This window comes from Symphalangus syndactylus, chromosome 2, assembly GCF_028878055.3.
Source record: "Symphalangus syndactylus isolate Jambi chromosome 2, NHGRI_mSymSyn1-v2.1_pri, whole genome shotgun sequence".
NCBI classification, from domain to species: Eukaryota; Metazoa; Chordata; class Mammalia; order Primates; family Hylobatidae; genus Symphalangus; species Symphalangus syndactylus.
Window position 1 is genome coordinate 6,847,749 of NC_072424.2, and position 26,190 is coordinate 6,873,938.

A 26,190-nucleotide genomic window follows, 5' to 3' on the forward strand; every position below is an offset into this window, starting at 1 on the left:
TATATATATCTATATATATCTATATCTCTTTATATATAATACAATTCCTTAATAGAAGGAACCAGAAAAACTAATTTCTGTAGAATTTTCTCAATTAGAATTAGGCTGGGTGAGCACAAGATAATCCCAGGATAGCTTTCTGTGGCGAAAAGCAAGAATACACTCAAAGAATAAAAGAATATGCCAAAAAGACATGGGACTCAGCTCCAAGGGACTCCCACTGGCCACTGGATATGGAATGGAGTATCAAACAAGTAATGACAGTAAGAGTATAACTCATAGAAAAGAATCAATGAAATTGTATAGAACATATACACACACACACACACACGCACACATGCACGCACACACACACACACACACAGAAATGAGGGAGAAGAGAAAGCCCTTCCTGTTAGTAGAATCCTATTAGCAGAGGTGGGAGTGGGTGATGGAATAGAAAGTCATTGCTTGTCAGCCATCATATTAGTAATTGCTTCAGACAATGGTCATCAATAGATGCCACAATTATTGGGTAAGAGTCTGATGGAAAAACAGGATATTTACATAGTTTCAAAAGACCTCTCCACTAAATATTTATTAGGCATGAAGGAAACACAATAGCTTTACAGTGACCGAAGATCACATCACCAGCACAAGGACACACCGACAGCCTGTGCCTCTCAATTCAATGCACGGAGAAGGCCACAGCTCCACTTTTCTGGTATTTCTGCCCAAAATGCGTTATCTGTGTCTAATCACAATGTGACATTAGGCAAACCCAAATAGAGCAAAGGCCATCTTGCTAAATAAATGGCTTGCATATTTTGAAATATCAAGGCCATGAAGAGCAAAGGAAGACGAAGGAAATGTTCTTCATTTAAAGAAACTAAAGAGGCAGAACAAGGACCCACATGTGATGCAGCGTGGGGGACCAGAATCGCTGTCTTTTGCTATGAAGAACATTAATGTGACAACTGGAAACTTTTGAATAGATCTTGTAGGCTAGATACGAATACTGCCTCAATGCCAATCTCCTGATTTTGATAACCCTGCTGTGGTTACGTAAGAAAATATACTTTGACTTTAGGAAATACATACTGAAGTATTTACAGGTGAAATAGCATTATTTAAAAATTTATTCTCAAGGGGTTCAGAAAAAGTATATGTGGCAAGAGAGAGAAAATAATGGATCTAATATAAAAAGTAAAATTCTGGGGAATCTGAATGAAGGTGAACACAAATTCTGTGTATTGGTTTGACAACTTTATATTGTCTGAGGTTATTTCAAAATAAAATGTAAATGAAATAAAATAAATGTGAGCAGTTTAAATATACAGAGATCTTATTTCATATTCATCATTTAGAAAAACTTGGGGGTACATATGGCCCTATCACAGGGGCATTTGTTCCTGTTATACAGATGCAGGTGTGCTGTGCCCCTACTTGAGACCCGTCTGCTCAGTTTCAGCACTTCTCTGAGAGTCCCCAGCACATGCACACAAGGGTTCATAAATCAGACTTCCTGTAGCAATGGCTGATGGCAAGGAACTGGAAGTTACTTAAGTCACTAACAAGGTGGAATGCATATGTACATTTTGTACATATGTACGAGTCCCTTGCATAACATTATCTATTTCAAAATATGCAGGCCGTTTATTTTGTAAGATGGTCCTTGCTCTATTTGGGTTTTTTCTAACATTATTTTGTGATTGGACGCAGATAGCACATTTTTTGACAGGAATACCATTTTGTTATACGTGGACTTGCTATTCATAAAGTGAATAGATCTAAGTTATATGTACCAAGATGTAGAATTCTCCAGAATGCTATGGAGCAGAAAAGTCTTCTCAGAATAGTCTATGCAACATAAAACAGACTTAAAAATACTCAAAACCATACTATCCTTTGCTTATGAATACACAGTACCTGTTATAAAACAGTAAACAGCAAACAGGTCAGGAATGGGACTGATTTCAGCATAGTTGCTGTTTCTGAGAATGGAGGGGATTCTAAGGAGGTTTTCAGATATGTAGAAATATTTCGTGATAAATAGTGTTTTGATAAAGCATGGTCTGATGATGTCATATGAAAACAGCATGGGAGAAGGTTACAGTGCGTTAATCTGGGTTGAGGGTGTGGACTCGTGTGTTTGTTCTCTGTCCTTTCCAGTGTGTCTGGGGTATTTCCTAACAAGGTAAAGTGATCTCGAGGATGACTGCGTTTGCCTCTGCCCCCTTTCCCACGTGGCCTGTGCCCCGAGGCTGACCGTGGGGGACTCCCTCCCTGGGCTCTCTGCCCTCTGCTCCCGGCTGGGGTCAGATGATGGTGAAGCCTCGGTGGGGATCAGAGGGGGTGGCCTGGGACCAAGGGGCTTCCTGGGACGTGGGGCTTTTGGGGCTAACACCAGAGGGTCTTGGGCAAACCAGGATGAATTGGTCACTGCAGATGGAGGGAGGGAGGAAAGTGAGACTCGTTTGTTCCCTGTCCCTCTTCCCCGCTTCCAGAGTCCTCACACTGGCTGCCACACTTGACCTGAGTCTGGCTCCACACATGCCACTTTCTGCTTCTTCTCCCCCTGCCTCGTCCCATCAGGCCAGGAGTGGCAAAGCTGTCTCACTGTGACTAACCCAGGCCACCACCCCATCCTCTGTGCACACGCTGTAAACTCCATTATAAACTCCCCTCTGGTACCCCACCGTGCCAGCGGCCAGGGTGCTGGCTCACACCGTAGCTCCATTCTGCCCACGGGTCGCCCCTCCTGCCCCAGAAGACGGTGGGGGTCGGTGCTACCCGATACACTCACGCGGGCTCTTGGTTTCCTAATTCTGTGCACAGTGGGGCCCGAACAGGGTGTGGGAAATAGAAGCAACATCTCTGGCTCACGCCTGTAATCCCAGCACTTTGGGAGGCTGAGGCGGGCGGATCATGAGGTCAGGAGATCGAGACCATCCTGGCTAACACGGTAAAACCCCGTCTCTATTAAAAATACAAAAAATTAGCCGGGCGTGGTGGCGGGCGCCTGTAGTCCCAGCTACTCGGAGAGGATGAGGCAGGAGAATGGCGTGAACCCGGGAGGCGGAGCTTGCAGTGAGCCGAGATCGCGCCACTGCACTCCAGCCTGGGCGACAGAGCGAGACTCCGTCTCAAAAAAAAAAAAAAAAAAAAAAAAATAGCGACATCTCGTTTTCTCTATTTGGGCTTCAGCGCCACCACTCTGGTGTGCGGGACCACCCCTTGCCCTGGTCCCCACCCACAACCCTTAGATAAAGGTCTCACCCAAAGGGCGCACCTTGCAGCTTTTCAGTGAGAAAAGTGCCCCCACTTCTTCCGAGGAGCCAACAGGCAGTAGAGCCCTGGGCCCAGGTGGGCGATACGCTTGAGCTTCGTTAAATGTGGCTGACTTTCTGCCTTCAGACTACATCCATAAAATACGTGTCCATTCCAGTGGTGCTGGGGGGTTTCTGGATGCTGTAGCTTCTTTGATTTGGGGGTGAAAACTCTGTTCATTACCTGTTGTCAAGAATGATTGTATTTCACAGAACTTGCAGCTCAGTCAGGTAGGTTTCGCCATGCTCCATTACAAAGAATAGCAATTGCAGCTGGAGAAATTTTATGAAAACCTCTCACTAAAGTGCAATAAATCTTTCTATCCTGAGCATTTCATTTGTCTGAGAGTACTTGATATTCATTTATGACCCAGAGTGCCCATATTTCAGTTTTATCAGGTTTAATAGGATGTAAGCTAAGAATAGCAAATCTAATGCTACATAAAATTACTAGCAATGAGCCAAACAGGTGCATAATTGGCATTTGGACGATTTTGAACTATCAACTTTTGTATAGATAATGTATTTTGGCTATTTCTATGTGAGGTTAGTCACAGGTAATACAGTCGGGTTTGCTTAAAGACATCTATTTAATACTGTTATTTCCTTAATTAGAGTAGGCAGCTAGAAAGCCATTTTCATGTAATGAAATACAGGAGGTTCAAAATACATTTTATTAGAACACCTGTGGTATCTTAAGTTCTGTGTGAGAAAGGCCTGCAGGAAATAAAAGAAAGATGCAATTTGATGATAAAGTTGTAAAACCAGTTTTAAGGGTAGAAACTTTGTTTTCTCGAATCATGATTTTGACCGCTGTGCTGCTGCTGATCTCCTGATGTAAACACAGGTATAAACATCCAATTACCTGCTGTTATGGCCCATTAAAATGTGCGTGGCTCTCAATTTAGCAAACATTCAATCTTAATGGAATAGGAAACTTAAAGAATGGGTCACAAATGTGCTCTTGGAAAAAGCACATGGTGTGTGAGGCTGGTGTCTGTGCTGGCTGTGTCTGGTCTCCCCCAGCCCACTCATGGAAGCAGCATTTCTCGTGTGGCATTGTGATCTGTCAGAAGGGCCAGTGGCCACCGCGGCAGGATGGTCAACACGAGCATCATCTACTGATTGAGTGGATCCACTTATATTTTTAATTTTTTATATTTCTTTGTCTATGTTACCATTTTTTAGGTATGTACATTTAAAACATTCATCCTAGTCTGAAGTGTGAAGGTAAAGTGTGATGCATTCAAAAATCAACATTGATTCTTAGTTTAAAAATCGATGGCTTCTGAAAAATGATGGGAATTGGAAGCTCCAGGGTCTTGTCTTCCACAGAAACATCAAACTGACCAAGAGAGCTTTTGGGGGGCTCTGGAAAGCTCTGGATTCTTGCTGCTGTCAAGGATCTGCAGCAAACAAATGAATTCCCAGTCAAGAAAAAGTCAGAAGCCACATGCAAAGTCGTAGGGAATTTTGTGACCTTTTTTCTTGCCCTTTTCTCACCACCTCCTTGGCGTCGTGCCGTGCAGTGGGGAAAAACCGAGTCAATTCCTATTTCTTCCCTCAGGTTGGAAGAAGGAGAGTGGAGCTCGTTTGCAGTGACTACACTGTGTGTGGGCTCCCTGAGGGCCTGGTTTCTGTATTTCCTGACTTGGAGCTCAGAAGGGAAGGGCTGCATAGTTCACATCTCACGTTGGTAGCCACAGAAGGCAGTGGTGGCACTGTGGTGTGTGAAAACTGCGTGAGGACTATAGACCTCATGTGACCACAGACTGAAAAGAGACTACAGGCAGAAAAATGCAACAGGACACCTAAGGCCCTGGAAGAAACAGAAGTAAGGCTCTTAGAGAAACTAAAATATTTAAAAGCAGCTGTGTATCCAGAGGAATTTCAAAAAGCAAACAAACCCCAACCCCCAAACAAACACACACCTGGCCAAAACACATGCACAAGACACTTACCCAGAAAAAGACTGAAAAGACTTTAATCCTTCACTTCAGGTGATTAGTGAAGGTCTTCCTACATACAGGGTCAGATTCCAAAGAGAGAGAGGTTGACGTCTTCTCAAATGCTCAATATTCAACAAAATATCACAAGGCATACAAAAACAAAAAAACAGGGAAATGTGACTCATCAAAGAAAGAAAATAAACTTTCAGACTGACCTTAAAGAAACACAGTAAATCAACTTGCCAAAGACTTTAAACAAATGTCTTAAAGATGCTCAGAGAGTTAAAGGAAAACATGGAAAAGAGCATTAGGAAATCTGGAAAATGATATATAAACATGGTGAGTTTTTTTTGTTTTGTTTTGTTTTTTGAGACAGAGTCTCACTCTGTTGCCCTGAGTGCAGTGATATTCATGGCTCACTGCAGCCTTGACATCCCAGGCTCAAGTGACCTCCCATCTCAGCCTCCCAAGTAGCTTGGACTACAGGCACATGCCACCATGCCCAGCTAATTTTTGTATTTTTATTTTTGTAGGGAAAAGGCCTGGCTATGTTGCCCAGGCTGGTCTTGAATTCCTAGACTCAAGCAATCCTCCTGCCTCAGCCTCTCAAAGTGTAGGGATTGCAGGCGTGAGCCACCGTGCCTGGCCAGAATATATTTTTTTAAAAAAGAAATTATAAAAAGAACCAAACAGAAATTATGGAGCTGAAAAATACAATAACTGAATTGAAAAATTCACTAGAAGGTTATAACAATAAACTTGAACAGGCAGAAGAATCAGCTAACCTAAAGACAGATCATTTGAAATTATTGAGTCTGAGGGGGCAAGAAGAAAAAGAATGAATAAAAGTGAACAGAGCCTGAAAGACCTATGGGACAACATCAGGTGGACCAATATGAACATTATAGGAGTCACAGAAGGTAAGAGAAAGAGAAAGGGGAAGACAGCTTATTTGAGAAAATAATGGCTAAAAACTCCTCAAATATAAGGAAAGAAATGGATGTACAAATACAAGAAACTCAATGAACTCCAAGAACAATAAACTCACAAAGACCCACAAAAAGACATATTATAATAAAAAAAGTCTGAAACCAAAGACAATCTATTAATGTATTATTTTTTCCCAACTTTACTGAGGTATAATGTCCATCACGAACCTGGACATTATGTGAAGTGAGGACATTATGTGAAGTGAGAACATTATGGTAAGCTTGTTGCAAAAGACAGAATTCTTTTTAAGGCTAAATAATAGTCCATTGTTTATCAATACATACCACAGTAAAAAATCTGTTCATCTGCCCATGGACACAGGTTGTTTCCATATCTTAGCTATTGAGAATAATGTTGTGATGAACATGCAGCCACAGATATCTCCCTAGCATACTGACTTCATTTCCTTTGGATATATGTCCAGAAGTTAAGTTACTGGATTGTATGGTAGTTTTATTTTTCATTTTTTGAGAAACCTTCCTATCATTTTCTGTAATGACTGTACCAATCTATATCCCCATCAAAAGTACACAAGGGTTCTTTTTTTCCCACATCTTCACCAACACTTGTTACCTCTTGTCTTTTTGATAATATATGTCCTAACAGATGTGCTGTAATATCTTATTGTGGTTTTGATTTATACTTCTCTAATAATTTGTGATACTGAGTACCTCTTCATATACTTCTTGACCATTTGTATATCTTTGGAAAAATGTCTTTTCAGGTGTCCTTGTCCATTTTAAACTGGGGTATTTATTGTTATTATTATTATTGCATTGTATGAATTCTTTATTTTTTGGATATTAACTTTTTATTGAATGTTTGGTTTCTAAATATTTTTTCCCATTCTGTAGGTTGCTTTTTCATTTTTTAGATTGTTTCCTTTGCTTGGCAGAAGCTTTTTAGTTTGATGTGGTCCCATTTGGTTATTTTTGCTTTTGTAGATCTGTGCCTTTATTGTTATATCCAAAAAATTATTGCCAAGACCAAGGTTTCAAGTGTTATGTCCAAGCCTTAGTTTTTAATCAACTTTGAGTTGACTTTTGTGTCTGATGTAAGATTAAGATTCAATTTCTTTCTCTTTTTTGCGTTTGGATATCCAGTTTTCCCAACAATATTTATTGAAGAGACTGTTCTTTTCTCGTTCTGTATTCTTGATGCTTTTGTCAAAGATGAGTTGACTGTATATATGTGGTTTTATTTTTGAGCTTTCTATTCTGTTCTATTTCTATTCTGTTCCATTCATCTGTATGTCTGTTTTTATGCCAGTATCATACTATTTTGATTACAATAGCTTTGGATATAATTTGTAATCAGGAGTCTAGTGTCTCTGGCTTTGTTCTTCTTGCTCAAGATTGCTTTAGTTACTTGGGATCTTTTGCAGTTCCATACAAATATTAGGATTAGTTCTTTCCATTTCTGTAAAAAATGCTATTAGAATTTTGATTAGGCTTGCAATGAATCTGTAAATCACTTTAGGTAGATGTTTTAACAATATTAGTTCTTCTAATCCATGAACACAGGATATCTCTCCGTTTATTTGTGTCTTCTTCAATTTCTTTCACCACTGTTTTTATAGTTTTCAGTGTAGAGGTTGTTTTCTTTTTTTGCATTTATCCTAAATATTTTATTATTTTTGATTATTGCAAATAGGATTTTTTTCTTATTTTAAATTATGGACAGTTCATTGTTATGAAAATACAGCTAATTTTTGTATGTTGATTTTGTATCTTGAGAGAATCTTGAAAGCAGTGAGAGAGAAAGCAATTATTGCATGGAAGTGTTCCTCAGTAAAATTATCAGTGAATTTATCAGCACAAATCTTGAAATCCAGCAGGCAGCAGGATGATACATTCAAGTTCGGAAAGAAAAAAAAGCTATCAACCAAGAATTCTGTGTCCAGCAAAACTGTTATTTAAAATGAGGGAGATACTGTGACATATGCAGATAAATAAGCTAAAGAAGTTCTTTACCACTACAGCTGCCCTACAAGAGATGCCAAAGTGAGTTTTTCAAGTTGAAATGAAAGGATGCCAGATGGTAACTCAAAGTCATACCAAAATATAAAGGTAAATGGTAAAAGTATATATGCACTGGTATTACCAGTATTGTAATTTTTGTTCTTTACTTCACTGTTTATTCTTCTACAGGAATTGAAAGACAAAAGTATAAAAATAAATACAAATAACTGTTAGTTGGCTCACAATATATGTAATTTGTGACAAAGATGTAGTAACAGAAATATAATTTGTGACATTAATAAAAAGGGTAGGAGTAGGGTTTTAAAGGAGTAGAGTTTTGTATTTGATTGAAGTTAAGTTGGTATCAGTTTAAAATAAATTGTTGTAATTTTACAATATTATATATAATCCCCATGGTAATTGTACACACAAAACTATAGAATATACACAAAAGGAAATGAGAAGGGAATCAAAGCATGTCACTATAAGAAATGAACTAAACATAAAGGAAAGAAGTAAGGACAGAAATGAGAGATGAAAAAGCTACAAGATATACAGAAAACAAATAACAAAATGATAATAGTAAGTCCTTAACAGTAAATACTTTAAATGTAAACAGATTAAACTCCCATCAAAAGACATAAATTGGCAGAATGGATTAAAAAAAAAAAACCCAGGAGCCAAGTATATGCTATCTATAAGAGAAACACTTTGGATCCAAGGACATGCATAGATTGTAAGTAAAAGGACAGAAAAAGATATTCTGTCCTTTTAAAAATACAGTACACAAATACGAACCAAATGAGTGCAGGAGTAGCTATGCTACTCTCGTACAAAATAGACTTTAAGTAAGGACCTGTCAAAAGAGAAAAACGCAGTCATTATACAACAAATGATAAAAGGGTCAAGTCATAAAGAAGATGTAACAGTTATAACCATATATGCAGCAGACACCAGAGCACCTAAATATATGAAGCAAACATTGACAGAATTAAAGGGAGAAACAGTGCTACAATAAAAGTAGGATACTTACGTATCTCCTTTTTAATAATAGATAGAACAACCAGATAGAAAAAATTAGCAAATAGGGAAAATCAGAAAAATAAGGAAATAGAACACCACTATTGACTAATAGAACAGCTCCAACCAACAAGAGCAGAATACACATTTTTCTCAAGTATACATGAAAAATTCTCTAAGATATATCATATCTTAGGATAACAAACACATTTTTAGAAATTAGAAAATATTAACACTATGCAATTCTGTTTCTGATCACACTGGAATGAAACTAGAAATCAACAGCATGAGGAAAGCTGGGAAATCCACAGATATGTAGAAATTCAACAATATACTCATAGAAACCAATGAGTCAAAGAAGGAACCCCAAGGGAAATTAGAAAATGTCTTGGGACAAATGAAAATAAAACATAACATAGTAAAACATTTTTCCTTTTTAACTTTAATTTTAGGTTCGGGGCACACATGCAAGTTTGTTTTATATATATATATTTTTATATTATATATGTTTATATAATAATAAATATTTATAAAATGAAAATATTTTATATTTTATATATATATATATATACGCAAATTCATGTCACAGGGCTTTTTTGTACTGATGATTTCAACTGCAGGTATTAAGCCCAGTACCCAAGAGTTATTTTTTCTGCTCCTCTTCCTCCTTCAATCTTCCACCCTCAAGGAGACCCCAGCATCTGTTGTTCTCTTCTTCGTGTTCATGAGTTCTCATCATGTAGGTCCCACTTAGAAATGAGAACATGCTGCATTTGGTTTTCTGTTCCTGTGTTAGTTTGCCAAGGATAATAGCCTCCAGCTTCATCCATGTTCCTGAAAAAGACGTGGCATCACACTTTTCTTATGGCTGCATAGTCTTCTATGGTGTATATGTACCACATTTTCTTTATCCAATCTGTCATTGATGGGCATTTAGGTTGATTCCATGTCTTTGCTATTGTGAACAGTGCTGCAATGAACATTCATGTGCATGTGTCTTTATGGTAGAATGATTTATATTCCTCTGGGCGTATACCCAGTAATGGGATTCCTGAGTTGAATGGTAATCCTGTTTTTAGCTCTTTCTTTGAAGAATCGCCATACTGCTTTCCACGATGGTTGAACTAACTTACACTCTCATCAACAGTGTATAAGTGGTCCCTTTTCTCCACAACCTCACCAGTATCTGTTATTTTTTGACTTTTTAATAATGCTATTCTGATTGTTGTCAGACAGTGTCTCATTGTGGTTTTTATTTGCATTTCTCTAATGATCAGTGATATTGAGCTTTTCTTCATATGCTTGTTGGTTACATGTATGTCTTCTTTTGAGAAGTGTTCATGTCCTTCACCCACTTTTTAATGGGTTTGTTTGTTTTTTGCTTATAAATTTGTTTAAGTTTCTTATAGATGCTGGATATTAGACCTTTGTCAGATGCATAATATGCAGATATTTTCTCCCATTCTGTAGGTTGTGTGTTTACTCTGATGATGGTTTCTTTTGCTGTGCAGAAGCTCTTAAGTTTAATTAGATCTTATTTGTCAATTTTGGTTTTTATTGTGATTGCTTTGTCATGAAATCTTTGCCCATTCCTATGTACAGGATAGTATTGCCTAGGTTGTCTTCCAGGGATTTTTATAGTTTTGGGTTTTATATGTAAGTTTTTAATCCATGTTGAGTTGATTTTTGTATATGATGCAAGGAAGGGGTCTAGCTTCAATATTCTGCATATGGCTAGCCACTTATCCAAGTACCATTTATTGAATAGGGACTCTTTTCCCCATTGATTGTTTTTGTCAGCTTTGTTGAAGATCAGATGGTTGTAAGTGCGCGGTCTCATTTCTAGGCTCTCTATCTGTTCCATTGGTCTATGTGCCTGTTTTTGTACCAGCACCATGATGTTTTGGAACACAACTCAAAATAATAAGAGCTATATATGACAAACTAACAGGCAACATCATACTAAATGGGCAAAACCAACACATGACAAGAATGCCTTCTTTCACCAATCCTATTCAACGTAATATTGGAAGTCTTAGACAGAGCAATCAGGCAAGATAAAGAAATAAAGGTATCCAAATAGGAAGAGAGGATATCAGACTATCCCTATTTGCAGATGACATGATTCTGTATCTAGAAAAACCCATAGTCTCAACCCAAAAGCTCCTTCAGCTGATAAACAACTTCAGCAAAGTTTCAGGATACAAAATCAACTAGAAAAATCACCAGCATTCCTTTACACGAACAACAGCCAAGCCGAGAACCAAATCAGGAAGGCAATCTCATTCACAATTGCTGCAAAAATGACGAAATACCTAGGAATACAGCTAACCAGGGAGGTGAAAGATCTCTGCAGTGAGAATTACAAAGCACTGCTGAAAGAAATCAGGTAAGACAAAAACAAATTTTAAAAAATCTCATGCTCATAGATAGGAAGAATCAATCTTATTAAAATGGACATACCACCCAAAGTAATGTACAGATTCAATGCTATTTCTATTAAGCTACCAATGACATTCTTCACAGAACTAGAAAAAACTATTTTAAAATTCATATGGAACCAAAAAAGAGCCTGAATGGCTGGGGCAACCCTAAGCAAAAAGAACAAAGCTGGAGGCATCACATTACCTGACTTCAAACTATATTGCAGGGCTACAGTAAACATCCCAAAACTTGTCAGATGCATCAAAATCTGTGCTAAGAGGGTAGTTTATAGTGTAAATGCTTATGATAAACAAGAAGAAAGATCTTAAATTAACAACCAAACATTACACCTTAAAGAACTAGAAAAAAGGAGAACGCACTAAACCCAAATCCAGTAGAAGGAAAGAAATAATAAAGATTGGTGTAGAGACAACTGAAATAAAGAATAGCAACATGGTAGAGTAAGTTAGCAAAACCAAGTTCAACTCTTTGAACAAATCACCAAAATTAATGAACAATTAGCTAGACTGAGTAAGATAAAAGAGGGAAGACTCAATAACTAAAATCAGAAATGTAAGTGCAGACATTACCATATTATATTAAATATAAAAAAAATTGCCCCCTTCAGCTGCTTGTCCTTGCTGACCCTTGGCTACCTTTGATGGTCATTGCGTCCCCTGGGGCTCTCATTGGATAGACCTGGAGAGGCCAATGGCCTTGCTTCTTGGTGGACCTTCCAGAACATTCTCTTCACACTAGTCCTGAGTGCCTTTGAAGCCTCAGCCTCCTGCTAAGGCACCTGTCACACTGCCTCGTTCTTCGAAAAGGTGAGCACCTGGCCCACGGCCTCGGTTACCTCCATTGAGTGTCCACCATTCTCAGCAACCCTTTTCCACCCAGGCCTCACATTTCCAGGACCTTCCATTTTCAGTGATACCTCCTCCTGCCATTTAGTTGAGGCTCTTCAGAGAAACAGAACCAACAGGGTGCATACATAAATCAACAAATGAATAAACACACATACAGAGAAAGGGAGAGACATGTTATGAGCAGCAGCTTGTGAGATTATGGAGGCTGACCAGTCCCGAGACCTGTGGCTGTTGAGCTGAAGGTCCTGGAGGGCTGAAGGGGAGATTTTCAGCTTGAAGGTCGGCAGGCTTGAGACCCAGGAAAAGCCATGTTACAGTTTGCGTCCAAAGGCAGGAAACAGATGCATGTCCCAGCTCCAGGCAGTCAGAACGGGGAGCTCTTTTTTCTGGGAGAGGGCGCCTTCTGCTGATTGGATGAGGCCCACTCACACTGGGGAGGGCAGCCAGCTTCCTTCGGTTCTGATTCAAATACTATTCCCATATGAAAATCCCTCTGTGGGCATGTGCAGAATAACACTGAGCAAATATCTGGGCACCCGTGGCCCAGTCAAGTTGATGCCACCCTAGACCTTATACCGCATTTTACCTCTCACTGCTACCTGTGGCAACCCCCCACCTTTGATCTCTGGAGCTCACTGACCCCACTGCATAGCACTGGCCTTTGCCCTCTCTTTGACCTCACCGTCCACTCAGTGTCCAAGGTCACCCAGCAGTTCAGTCTCTTCGCCAGAAATTCTGCTTCCATCTTTGCACCTAGCCATCAACCCCACCTGGAAAGACCCCAGCCCAGGGAACAGTTTGCATCCAGCCTCTTCCCCACCTGTGCCTGAAGCCCCAGTGTGGCTAGAAATGAGTGCCCAACTGTCCTGAGAACTCTCCTCTCAGGTCTCCACAACTGCCTCCAGGCCCCAGAGATGGGTGCTTCACGCCCCCCACCATTGCTCCACACCTGCCCTCATTAAGCTTCCAGTACGGGCCCCTCTTCACCCTCTGCTCAGCATCTCTTCTATTTCACCAGGAAAACAGGAATGTCACGAGAACACCGCTCTGCTTGTCACCTCCCAATATGCCACTCTCCCTCACTGGGCACACTCTGGTCCTCTGGGCTGTTTGTCATTCATCAATGACTCACTGCCTTAATTGTTAGAACTTTATGGTCATTCTTGTTATAGAATAAGGCAAGACAACACCTTGAGCTTTCTTTTTCCTTTGCTCATACAAAATCATTAAAAGAGATTATAGCAAAGCCAAAGTAAGAATTGAAAACCAATAAAGTGGTCCAAAAGGTATGAAAGAAGAATGCATAAATAAGATGTCTTATTGATGAAGCTGGAATAAACCTATCAGCAATCCTGATAAATGGGAAGAGTCCCTCCACACTCACGAGACAGTGGCTCTCTGTGCTACAAAACTAAGTGCAAGTCATTGAGTTTGTAAGAGAAAACAAACAGCATGAGAGATAAGGACTTTAGAAGAGAATTGTGTTCTTCCCGAGTCCATGTTCTCTAGAGGACAGTGTGGGGATGTTATTAGTATTAGATTAAGAAAACTTCAAGGTCAACAACATTAAGCAGAATAAAGAGCCACATTTTATTTTGCTAAATGAAGATTTAACTCTTGCTGGACTTTCTCAGTTGGAGAATTCCTCTTAAACCAAATCCTGAGATGAGGGCCTAGTGGGGCACAGTTTATCTGAGAGACAATCCTGAAAGCAGGGTGAGGACATGGAAAATGTGGACAGGGATGGGGGAGGCCAACACACAGGATTTATTAGGGTTCTTATGAAAATATGTGTCATAAGCATTTGGCTTATGATTACAGAGGGTGACACATCCCAGGATCTGCACTTGGCAGGCTGGGGACCCAGGAAAGCTGACAGTGCAAGCTCCAGTCTGAAGCCTGGAGAAGACGGATGTCCCAGCTCATGCAGGCAGACAGAGCTCTTCCTCCACCTTTCTCTTTTATTCAAGCCCTCAACAGATTGGATGAGGCCACCCATATTGGGGAAGATGATCTACCTCCTGAGTCTACCAATTCAAATGCTAATTTCTTCTGGACACACACTCTCAGACACACCCAGAAATTATGTTTAGTCAGAGGTCCATCCAGCCAAGTTTACCTACAACATTCACCATCACAGGGTGCATGGGGGTGAGCTGGGGGCAGCTGGGGCACCGTAGCCTGGGTAGCTTGGTAGCCCTGCATGGTCCTGTTGGAGGGTGGACACTGGACTGTTTATTGACCTGACCCCCTGGCTGCGGGCTGTCCCTGGGGATGCTGGCTGCCTCACACTGATGAGCGTGAGAAGCTGCTCACATGGCGTCAGTGTACTTGATGAGCTGCCCTGCATGGCTGCACAGACCCAGGTGTGTGTGGGTGTTGTGTGGGCGCTGCCTGCATCTGCGTGGACCCGGGTGTGCGTGGATACCGAGTGGGCGCTGCCTGTGTCTGTGTGGACCCAGATGTGTGTGGATGTTGTGTGGGCGCTGCCTGCGTCTGTGCGGACCCGGGTGTGCGTGGATCCCCTATGTGCACTGCCTGCATCTGCGCGGACCTGGGTGTGCGTGGATGCCGAGTGGACGCTGCCTGCGTCTGCGCTACCCAGATGTGCGCGTGGATGCCCTGTGGGCGCTCCCCGCGTCTGCGCGGACCCAGGTGTGTGTGGATGTTGTGTGGGCGCTGCATGCCTCTGCTGTCACAGCCACATCATCTGAACCCCACCATAGAATGTGTTGAAAACACAAAGGAAAATGCTTCAAATAACCTAATGGGAAATTTTTTTAAAAACAAACCATTGAGTTGAATAGAAATAAAATAGACAAAAATAAACATCTTAGGAACTTTACTATAACTCAAGTGGTGTGAAATGTGATGTAGTAGAAAGAGCTTCGTAATTAGACTAAGATTTGAACTCTCTACTTTCTGATGGTGAGATCTTAGCCAAGTTGCTTAACATCTGAACCTCAGCTTCCTCATTAAAATGAACATAAAGACGCCTACTTTAAAAGGCTGACATGAAAATTAAATTAAATTTAAAAAATCACATAAAGCACTGTAATAACTCTTGGAATTTGAGACATGTCTCAGTAGAATATAATAATGGGGATAGCTATTATTATTCAGTATTCAAAACTTTTAATCTTACAATCAGAACTATCCCTTTCTTTAAAGTTCCACTGAATTTTGCTTTAAAAATGTGATCTTATTAGAACTTAAAAAAAGCACAGCTAAAATAAAAGGACACTGTCACATTCCCAGATGATGACGCACCAAATGCAAATACCACAAAAGGCGGAAAAAATGATGATTTTCAAAGTAATTTTATTTTGAGAACTGCTTTGATTGTCATATGTTTGTTTTTAATTTTTGTGTTATATTTTAAATTTTACAACTATTTCACAATTATGTGTTTGATTCACACTTTGATCTATGTACTGAACTCAAGAAGCTGGTGAAAAAATAGCCAGAAATATAAATGTTAGCTATAAGAATTAATTAGTAAAGAGAAAGAGAGAAATTAATAATTTCGAGGCACTGAAAGCTTACAATAGTTAAATAAATCCACTATCATTTTGACTGGCTTAAAGATACAGTGCAATACAGGGAGGAGAGAGCAGGCAAAACTAGAAATGAAGGAGCAGGTGTAATGACAGCATGTGAGCAGAGTTTCATTCATTTTTAAAAAGAAAATGTTATGCAGAGAGAAATGCTATTGTATTACATTTGAAAAGTGTGAAGCCTTCTCTGAAAAAGAGGATTTTTTTCAAAATTGTACTAAAAATTCGAGAACTTGAAAAATTAACTAATGATGAAACAGATTTTATAAATTTCATTACACAGTCACCTCTAAAAATGTCCCAGTTCCAGACGATACAGAGAAAATTCTTTCAAAATTTCAGAAAGCTGAGAATTCATGTTATACAATCTGTCCCCAAGAACAGAAAAAGATGGGAAGCTGACCAATTCGTTAAAGATCAATGCACTTATGAAATCAATATTTAAAAAATAACTAAAGAGTTGGGGTGTGTCAAATCCTAAATAAAAACTAACAATATTGAGAACCCCCGTCCCTTCCAATAGTAGGTTGTAAGATCATTTTGTTAAGCTGCTATGGTTTGAATATATGTGTCCTTCTAAAATTCACATGTTGGCACTTAAATCCCGAGGTGATGGTATGAAGAAGTGGGGCTGTTGAGAGGGGGTTAGGCCATGAGGGCTCCACCCCCATGCATGGGATTAGTGCCCTTATAATAGGGCTTGGGAGAACAAGGTCCACCCCTCATGAGGACGCAGCAAGAGGCACCATTTATTAGGTTTCCACAAAAGTAATTGCGGATTTTGCCATTCAAAGTAATGACAAAAACCACAATAACTTTTGCACCAGCCTAATACTAAGCAGAGAGCAGCCTTCACCAGATATCAACTCTGCTGGCACCTCCATCATGGGCCTCCCAGACACCAGAGCTGTAAGAAATGAATTGCTGTTGTTTACAAATTACCCAGTCTCAGTGACTTCTGTTATAGCAGTCTGAACAAATGGAGACAGAAACTGGTACCGAGGAGAGGGTCACTGCTGTCACACAAACTTACCAATGAGGAGGCAGCCTGGGGACTGGGCAGCAGGCAGGCTGGAGAGAAGTCTGGAGGAGTAGGCTAGGACAAGCCTAAATGTCTGTGAATGGGGCATACACGGTGACTCTGTTGAGGCCTTAGATGGAACTGAGAAATGAGGTATTGGAAACTGGGGAAAAGCCTGTTACAAACTGGCAAAGAGCTGGGTTGAATTGTGTTTGTATCCTAGTGCTTTGTGGCAGTAAGCCAGGACTCAAGTGTGGTAAACTGGAGTATCTGGCTAAAGACCATCTCTAAGCAGAGTGTGGAGTGTATGGTGTAACTTCTCTTGACTGTCTATGGTAAAATGTAAGAATAGAGAAACTATGTAAAGATGACATTCTCAGTCTGGCCGTGTGAAGAATGAAAAAGTGTGTTTGAGAGAGAGTACCCAGGATGGGGTTTGTAAATTACCCAGTCTAGAGCCTTTACTCATAGCAGCGGGAGCAGAGTAAGAACAACACGATAGCAACACCTAAGACTTTGTTTTCAAAGAAGAGTAAAAGGAGAAGCTGTGACCAAGCAGAGGTCACAATATTCTCTCTGCCAACCATTAACATAATGTAAATAGTGTGACTACACACCCATCCGTACACACATATGGTTTTGAAGCATCACTAAGTTTATGTCAAAAGAAGTTAAGCCTTTGCATCATGGTATACACTAAAATAAATTCCTGAAATACTCTAGAGTTACATGTGGAAAAAAGACAAGCAAAACAGAAATATAGATAACTAGTTGACTTGTCTCAGAGCAACATAGCATTTGGGAGGAGAAAAAGAAGTTCTTACAAAGTAAAAAGTGATAGAAGAATAGCAACAAGCAACAAAAAATCTCCAGGCTTTGCAACTGTCTATTGAACCTCAAAGCCTAAGTTTTTTCATCTGCAAAGTGGGATTGTAATGGTGCCCCCCCTTGTAAGATTGTTGGCATAATGCCTGGCACAAGACTATCAGTAAGAGTCAATTACTTCCAAGGGTCAGAATCTGTATAACGAACACAACTTATAGATAAGACAAATATTTCATTAATTTTTAGATTTAGAATAGTAAAATAACTAAAAATAACCTGTCTAAAGTAGAAGGATTAAATAAACTGTTGAATTTAAAATAAGCATTAAACTATATTTTTGATGTATGTTAAATGACATAAGAAAAAACAAGTAATATGTTGTGTGAAAAAAATACTAAACAGCATTATTCTAATTTTATGAGTACATTTACAAACAGAAACACACAAAACTGGAAGGAATTGTTTCTTGGGAGCAAGATTATCGAGTACTTTGATTTTCTACAGACTTTTTTACATTTCCTATATTACTGACAATGAGCATGTATGTGTTAATTTGATTATTAGATAAACACTCTAAATCTAATGAAATAGCACTGATGTAGGCTTTTCATAAATGAGGACTATGGTATTTTTATGTTAAAAATAAAAAATACAGGGGGTCCGTTCCAAGATGGCTGAACAGGAACAGCTCCAGTATGCAGCTCCCAGCGTGACTGATGCAGAAGACAGGTGATTTCTGCATTTCCAACTGAGGTACCTGGTTCATCTCATTGGGACTGGTTGGACAGTGGGTGCAGCCCACGGAGGGTGAGCCAAAGCAGGACAGAGCATCACCTCACCCGGGAAGCACAGGGGGTTGGGGGATTTCCCTTTCCTCACCAAGGGAAACTGTGACAGACTGTACCTGGAAAAATGGGACACGTCCACCCAAATGCTGCACTTTTCCCATGATGTTAGCAACTGGCAGATGAGGAGATTCTCTTCCATGCCTGGCATGGACTTTATGAGTGAAACACCAAAAGCAATGGCAACAAAAACCAAAATAGACAAATGGGATCTAATTAAACTAAAGAGCTTCTGCACAGCAAAAGAAACTACCATCAGAGTGAACAGGCAACCTACAGAATGGGAGAAAATTTTTGCTATCTACCCATCTGACAAAGGACTAACATCCAGAATCTACAAAGAACTTAAGTAAATTTACAAGAAAAAATCAACCCCATCAAAAAGTGGGCAAAAGATATGAACAGACACTTTTCAAAAGAAGACATTTATGCAGCCGACAGACATGTGAAAAAATGCTCATCATCACTGGCCATCAGAGAAATGCAAATCAAAACCACAATGAGATACCATCTCACACCAGTTAGAATGGTGATCATTAAAAAGTCAGGAAACAACAAGTGTTGGAGAGGATGTGCAGAAATAGGAACGCTTTTACAATGTTGGTGGGACTGTAAACTAGTTCAACCATTGTGGAAGACAGTGTGGCGATTCCTCAAGGATCTAGAACCAGAAATACCATTTGACCCAGTGATCCCATTACTGGGTATATACCCAAAGGGTTATAAATCATGCTACTATAAAAACACATGCACACATATGTTTATTGCAGCACTATTCACAATAGCAAAGACTTGGAACCAACCCGTATGTCCATCAATGATAAACTGGATTAAGAAAATGTGGCACATATACACCATGGAATACTATGCAGCCATAAAAAAGGATGAGTTCATGTCCTTTGTAGGGACATGGATGGACCATCATTCTGAGCAAACTAATGCAAGGACAGAAAAGCAAACACCACATGTTCTCACTCATAGGTGGGAATTGAACAATGAGACTTAGACACAAGGCAAGGAACATCACACACGGGGGCCTGTCGTGGGGTGGGGGAATGGGGGAGGGATAGCATTAGGAAAAATACCTAATGTAAATGATGAATTAACGGGTGCAGCAAACCAACATGGCACATGTGTACATATGTAACAAACCTGCACGTTGTGCACATGTACCCTAGAACTTAAAGTATAATAATAAAATATATATATATAAAATACATCATACGTTTGTATGCTTTCACCTAAAATATTAGTTTATCATTGCATTTAACATTACAGCTGAAGAAAATATATTACTGTTTATTGTAGCAATATGGATTAAGCTGGGACTGTCTTGATGTCACATACTTGTATCTGCTCTGTTTGTTGGTTTACTCATTCAGTATTTTAAAAATACATACTAATGTCCTAGGTGTTACTTTAATCTATATTTCATCTCAGTTTTTAGGATCAAAGTACCATAATTTTATAAAAACCATGGATTCTTCTGAAAAACTTTTAGAATAGCAAAATAAACCTAAGATAAAGAAAAAAAGAAATACATAAGTAATTATAATTTTAATTTTTTAAAGAGTTTTAATGTCAGAGTTTTGCATAACTGGAAATCAATTTAAAAATTCCATGGCCTCTGCCTCTGGCTAATTTGGAGTAATGGAACCAGGTTTTCTCTCCCAGCTAAAACAATTAAACAGTGGACAAAATGTAGGAAACAATGGTTGTGAGGACTGGAATGATCCCTGAGGGAGAGGGAATGAACAAGGTGAGCCCTGAAATCGCCCCAGCCCCTGCCGAGCGGTTTCCACGCGGAGCCTGGGGCCTCCCTGATGTGATGAGATGGAGCGGGCAGTTGGGGGGTTGAAGTGGCTGGAATTTGCAGGGCAGAGTGGCATGGAGAGAGAACAGAAAGAGTCGTTGAGACTCTGTGGAAAGTCTTCTCAAGTCTCAAGCTGAATATTGATCAACATACTTGTGAGAAAACGAAAAAAGGTCAAGGAAAGAACCACACAAAAGGATTAGAGGGAACAATCCCCGAAGCTCACACAGGGCTGTGAGTGGTTCCCGATCCCACGGAGTAGAACTGCGAGGCCAGGGATTCAGAAAGGTTTTGCCTCAGCAGTAGGGAAAAATTGGCCTCAGACTAAATCTTGCTCTGGTTTGACATAAAAATGCTTAAAAGCAAAACCCGAAAAGACTGAACTGTTTCTAAACAACTTCTGGGTCCAAGAACAAAGCTCAAGACTATGTAGAGGAATACAGAAATATCCAGCACCCAACAAGGTAAAATTCACAATATCTGCCATCCAATGAGACAGCGATCAGGCATGCAGGAAAGCGGATGTATCAGTCAACCAAAACCAACCCAGAAATCACAGAGGTGACAAGGTAAAGAGACCGGGATTTTAAAACAGTTGTGATCATTGCATTGCATTGTGCAAAAAACTGGAGGACAGACTGAGCACACTGGGTAAAGACATGGAAGACATAAAGGAGACTCCAAATGAACTTCCAAAGATAAAAAAGCTACTGTGTCTGAGATGAAAGCGTGAACATGGATGAACAGCAGATTAGGCACTGTGATTTAAGTGACTATTGACTTTGTTTTTTTGAGGGGGGGATGGAGTTTCACTCTTGTTGCCCAGGCTGGAGTGCAGTGGCACAATCTCAGCTCACTGCAACCTCCAGCTCCCAGGTTCAAACAATTCTTCTGCTTCAGCCTCCCAAGTAACTGGGATTACAGGTGCGTGCCATCACACCCGGCAAATTTTTGTATTTAATAGACATAGGATTTCACCATGTTGGCCAGGCTGGTCTCAAACTCCTGACCTCAGGTGATCCACCCCTCTCGGCCTCCCAAAGTGCTGACATTACAGGTGTGAGACACCGCACCCAGCTGTGACTATTTAATTTGAATACATGCAACGTACTGGAACCATGGGATGTCCATATGCGAAAAAAGAACTTCCATCAATATCTGACATCATATCCAAAAATTAACTCAAAATAGATCATAGACCTAAATGTAAAACTGAAAACTATAAATCTGGAAGAAAATGTAGGAGAAAACCTTGGTAACCTTGTAGTATGCCAAAGGTTATAAATATTTGACACCAAAAACATATTCCAGAAAAAAAAAAAGGTAAATTGAACCATATCAAACTTAATAACTCTGTCCTTTGAGACACACTGTTGAAAAAATAAGACACTCTACACACTTAGAGAGAATATTTTCAAAATCACATATTTGAAAGAGGAGTTCCATATAGAATATATAAAGACCTCTCAAAATGAAATAATAAAAAACCTCAATTAAAAACGGGCAAAGGAATGAAATAACGTCAGGCGTGGTAGTCCATGTTTGTAATCCCAGCACTTAGGGAGGCTGAGGTGGGCAGATGAGGAAAGCCTGTCTCTCCAAAAAAAAAAAAAAAAATTAGCCAGGCATGGTGGCACACACCTGTAATCCCAGCCACTTGGGAGGCGGAGAGGCACGATAATTGCTTGAACCTGGTAGGTGGAGGTTGCAGTGAGCCGAGATTGTGCCACTGCACTGCAGTCTAAGTGACAGAGCGAGACTCTGCCAAAAAAAAAAAAAAGAAATAGACATGTTGTAAAGATGATATATAGATGGCAAAAAGCACATGAGAAATTATCTCCATTATTAGTTCTTAAAGAAATGCAAATGTAAACCACAAGGTGATACCACTGCACACCTGTTAGAATGTCTAAAGGTGAAACAGTGGAGCGTCCCCAGGTTGGTGAGGATGTGGAGCACCTGCACTCTTACCCATTGCTGGTGGGAGCGTAACATGGTAGAACCACTTTAGAAATCACTCATTGGTTTCTTAAAAATGAAAGCGTAAACCTACCGTATGACTTGGCCATTCCACTCTTCTGTACTCACTCAAGGGAAGTGAAGGCATATGTCTATACAGAGACTTGTTTACTAATATTCATAGTAGCTCTATTTGTAATAGCCCAAATATCCATCAAAGGTGAATGGATACATATTTTTTTTTGAATGGATACATATGTCGCGGCACATTCATAATGCAAAGCACCACATAGTCATGAAAAGGAATGAGCTATGATTGCACCGTCATGATCGAATCTCAAAATAATTATGCTGCATGGAAGCATCCAGACTCCTCCTCCCACAGAAGAACATGTTCTAGAGCATTCCACGTATACCCTGTAAATACATATGCAGCTCTCTGCGCTGGCGACGTGAGGGAGCCTGGGAGGGAGGGCTCGCAAGAACCTTGAGGAATCTTTGGGGCAATGATTGTTGTTTTTTATCTTGATTGCAGTGATGGTTTCATGGGTGTGAGCACATGTTAAAAATGTACTAAATTGTTAACTTTAATATGTGCATTTTATAGTATGTCAGTTATACCTAAATAAACCTGTTACAAATAACTAAAAAAATAAAGTCATGTGCTATGATTTTTCCATTTGCAACAATGCTCACTGGTCTTAAATATAATCTATTCCAGGAACCAGAAGGTATCACCTTTTCTTATCAGTAGTTTACACACACACACACACACACACACGTATAACATAAAAATTTAAAATGAGGCAATTACAGACAGTATTGTAATTCACCGTGACCTACTAAATAATTTACAAAAGATTTTTTTACATAATTACATAATATGTTACATAATTTTTAAAAACCTGTCTGCCTATATATTTGTAATCTCCAGCATACTATTAAAAATGTACAGGGGCAACTTCGTCATGGCTACCGCATTTGGCACACTTTAAAAATAAAGCTCACAGAGATCTGAACTCTAATTGTGTCCGTTTTGCTCATGTCTCATAGTCTTTGTCTTCAGTAATGACAACATTCAGGTAAGGTCCTTCTCATAAGGACATTCATCTGAAATAAACATTCATGGGGGAAGAAATTAGGGAGTCCTGAACAAAGGACGTTCTGCTCCACTGGTGTGCGTTCGTGGTTGCCGACTGGATCTGATTCCTGTGCAGGGTCTCTCACTGTGGACTGGTTTAACTACCAGAACAGCCTACACATGCGTCGTGTTGATGCACACTGCTGTGGCTTGACAACACAGCCTTGTAGTTTTACAAAGAGAATAACAGTAACACACCTCCTGAATTGGAACCTCCATTTGGAAAGATATTTCTTTTGACGTTGGAAAAGTATTCATGTGCTTGCTGGAGGAAAGGAAGGAAGGGAGGGAGAGAAGGAGGGAGGAAGGGAGAAAGGAAGGAATGGAGGAGAAATCATAGATGGAAAGAAGGGAGGAACGAAGGAATGAAGGAAGGAGAGAAGGAAGGAATACAGGAAAGAAGGGACAGAGGGAGGGAGAGAGGAAAAGAGGAAAGGAAACGGGCCCCTACACCCTTTGCCGTGTGTCCTGACGGTGATACCGTTTTTTACGCTTCCCATATGTGTTGGGGGCAGTAACCCTGGAACAGAGGTCTGTTTGAGTGCCGCAGATGGTGGCGAATGTGCGGATGAGGATGGAGGAGAAAACCGTGTCGCCGTTCCCAGACACCCCTCACTGGGCGTGAGCCCAGCTTGCTCACACTGGGCACTCCGGTTCTTCCTTTCCCAGCGATGTTGGACACTAAGAAACTCTAATTTCACTGGAATACTAGGGAAGCTTTGTCCTCTCCTGCTCCTGTCCAGGGCAGCTCATGCCCCTCCTGTTGTTCTTCTCTAACTCCTGGAGCCTTCTCTTACTTTGCCCCCGCTGCTCTTCTCATTGTTCGGGCTGCTGCATATGAAACCATTCAAACCCCGGGCTTAAAACAACATATGAGGATGCCTCAAGGTTGCATGGGGTGACAACAGCTCAGCTGGGTGGTTCCTGCTGGGTGCTCCAGCCAGGGCTGGACTCATCTGAAGGTTCCACTGGTCTGGACTTCCAGGTGGCAGCCCTGCTTCGGCATCTGGTATCCCACTTGGCATAGATGGAGCACCTGGGTGGCATGCCAGGTATCCCTGCTTGCAGGCGTGTAGCTCGGGCTCCCTCACAGCACGGAGGGTAGCTGGGCGTGTTGCAAGGTGGTTGGTTTCCCTCAGAGCAAGCTCGTCAAGGCAGAAGCAGTGAAAGCTGCACATCTAACTTGGCACTGGGTCTGGAACTGGTCCACCGTGGCTTTGGCCACACTTGATTTTTATCCAAGTAGGTTTGGGGCCATCCAGATTCACGGGGTGCAAAGATGACAGTGTAGCCAGGACATATCCCAGAAGAACAAGTGGGTTGGGAGACCCTGCTGTGGGCCCCTGTGGAAAGCAGGATTGACAACTCGCTTACTAGCTTTCTTCCCTGTTGGTGACTGAGTCTTGCCCCTGGACAGGAACTGCACTGGCCCGAACGCATCACTTTGGTGCTTTCCCCCATGGAAAATGCTCCCCTGGCTTGGGGGTGTGGAGTGTGGGCCCCACCATCCTGCCCACCGTGATCCCTACACACGCAGAAGGAGCTTGCATTGGTCTCAGCTGTATGTGCGAGCTGCTTATTCACAGAGGAGGAACGTGGGAAGTCATGGGTTTCCCAGTCTCTGCAATGGTCTTCATTGTTTTCTTTTAATTGAAGTCATTAACAAACCTTTAACCTGGCTGTTTGCTGCTCTCTACTCCTCCTTGCTGGTCATTTGCATTTGTGATTAACAAGATTTTATGGAAGACTTGTGCATATCTTTATTATCTTCAGAATCTCAAGCCCTTTTCATATACTGAAGTTAAGCCACAGCCCACTTCCCCAAAACGAATCAGGCACTCTCTCTCCACGGAGGCAGGGTTGGCTCATCCATGTCAGAAGAAGCCCATCCAGCTCAGGGCCTGACTGGGCTTTCCAACCACGTCTGCACACCTGCCTGCTGCCCTTCCTGCCCCACGTGTCCTCCGCAGCCTCCAGGCTCTCCCTGAAGTGCGCATTCGGCCGTGTGGCTCTGGGCTGAAAGTTGCAGAGGGGAGGCTCCCACTGCCCACGAGGCCCTGCCTGGCCGTGTCCCTGTGGCCCACGCGTGTACCTCTGTGCATGTGGATGCCGAATGGGTACTCAGAAAGCCCGTGTGAAATCAATGATGGAATTCTTTGCTCTGTTGTTGTTTAGACACATCCCAAACTTCCTATCAGTGTCTGCTCTCAGCGGCCACCCTGCCCTTCCACATCAGTGTGTGGAGGAATAAAGAGACACCCCACACGCTCACCCATGAAAGCTTTGAGGCAAGGGTGTAGGGAGGCTGATGAGGTCTTCTTCTCTCCAATATCCTAGGCCAGGCCATATGACTGTGCAATGTGTTTCCCTGAACAATACAGTTGATCCCGTGCACCCTGAACTTCTCAGAACAGAGATTTGCTATTCCCTGAAATTGCTGAACTGCTTAATGAGAAAGATATTTCCTGCAGCATTGTATATAAATCTGGCTTCTGACCCATATTCTGC